Source organism: Pipistrellus kuhlii, unplaced genomic scaffold (genome assembly GCF_014108245.1).
Source record: "Pipistrellus kuhlii isolate mPipKuh1 unplaced genomic scaffold, mPipKuh1.p scaffold_m20_p_34, whole genome shotgun sequence".
Taxonomy (NCBI): Eukaryota; Metazoa; Chordata; class Mammalia; order Chiroptera; family Vespertilionidae; genus Pipistrellus; species Pipistrellus kuhlii.
In genome coordinates this window covers 2991624-2992936 of record NW_023425534.1, presented here as the reverse complement: position 1 = coordinate 2992936, position 1313 = coordinate 2991624, and positions in this window count along the sequence as shown.

Genomic DNA, 1313 nt, shown 5'->3' with positions numbered 1-1313 from the left:
GATAGAGCGCCGCCTGCGGACTGAAGGGTCCCGGTTCGATTCCGGCCAAGGGCAATGTACCTTGGTTGCAGGCACATCACCAGTAGGGGGGTGTGCAGGAGGCAGCTGACACGATGACCTCTCTCATCGATGTTTCTAATTCTCTCTCCTTCTCCCTTCCTCTCTGTAAAAAAAAAATCAATAAAATATATTTTAAAAAAATAAATAAAAAAGCTCGTGCGTTCCACCACGTCCACCGACAGCGTCTGCACGGGCGCCAGGCTGGGGCGGCGGGAACGGGCTGGCGCACGCCCCGTGCTCCCTCGCAGGCGCGGTGCCCGGGCTCCCGCTGCTCACAGCTGTCAGATCTTTCTAGCAAACACCTCGCTGGCTGCTCTCCGGCTGCAGGGGGGGCGGGCGTGTTTGTTAACACCCTGTGCTCTCCTTTCCAGGAGAAAGGGCCGGACGGGGACAGAACGCTCCCTCCGACAGATAAGCAGCGGCCGGAGGAACTGGGACAGGCCCAGACGGGACTCCGGGCCGGGGCCTGCCGATAAGGCCCGCAGGCCCGGACACGGCGTCCTGTCCTCCGCACAAATGTTTACCCGCTGTGCCCGGCGTGGGAGTGCCTTGGCCTCTGGGCCCGGCACGTTGGCAGGTGATGGGACCGGCCCGGCCCCGGGCCGCGGGCCGAGGCACGGCCGTTGCTGCTGCGAGTGTTTACGAGGCGGCTCAGCAGGTGTCCCGGCCGCCAGGTCGCACGCTCCGTGGACAGCCTGACACTCTGAGTCACAGCTGGGCGGGCCACACCGCGGTCCCAGGAGGACGGCCGGGGGTGTGCTGAGCACGCGCGGTCCCCCCACACCTCGGGGGCTGCCGCGGCCTCGCCTGCGTTCTCCGCGGCCCCCCCGGCCCGATGTTTCGGGGACAGAAGTCCTGTGACCTGGACATCCCGAACGTGAGCGTAAATGAAACGGGGCGGCAAACCGTGCTCTTCCGGGAGCCGGCGCGACCTCACCCAAAAGGCGGAGGACCGGCGAGGAGGGACATTGGCCTCAAAACAGCCACCTCCTTCCTAGGGGGCAGCCCGGCCCAGCCTGTCACTGCCCTCGCTCACCCCCGTGTTCCTGAACCTCAGGCCTGACAGGCCCACCCCTGCCGTAGCTCAGCCCTGCCCCTGCCCCCGGCACTGCCAGGCCTCTGCCTCCTCCGCCTGCCGCCCGCCCAGGGCTCCAGCACTGACACCTCAGACCAGCGCGGGGTCTGTTCTCACTGGATGCCGCCCTCCGCCCTCCGCCCCTCCCCTGGGCCTGCCCGCCCCGCCCCACGCCCGG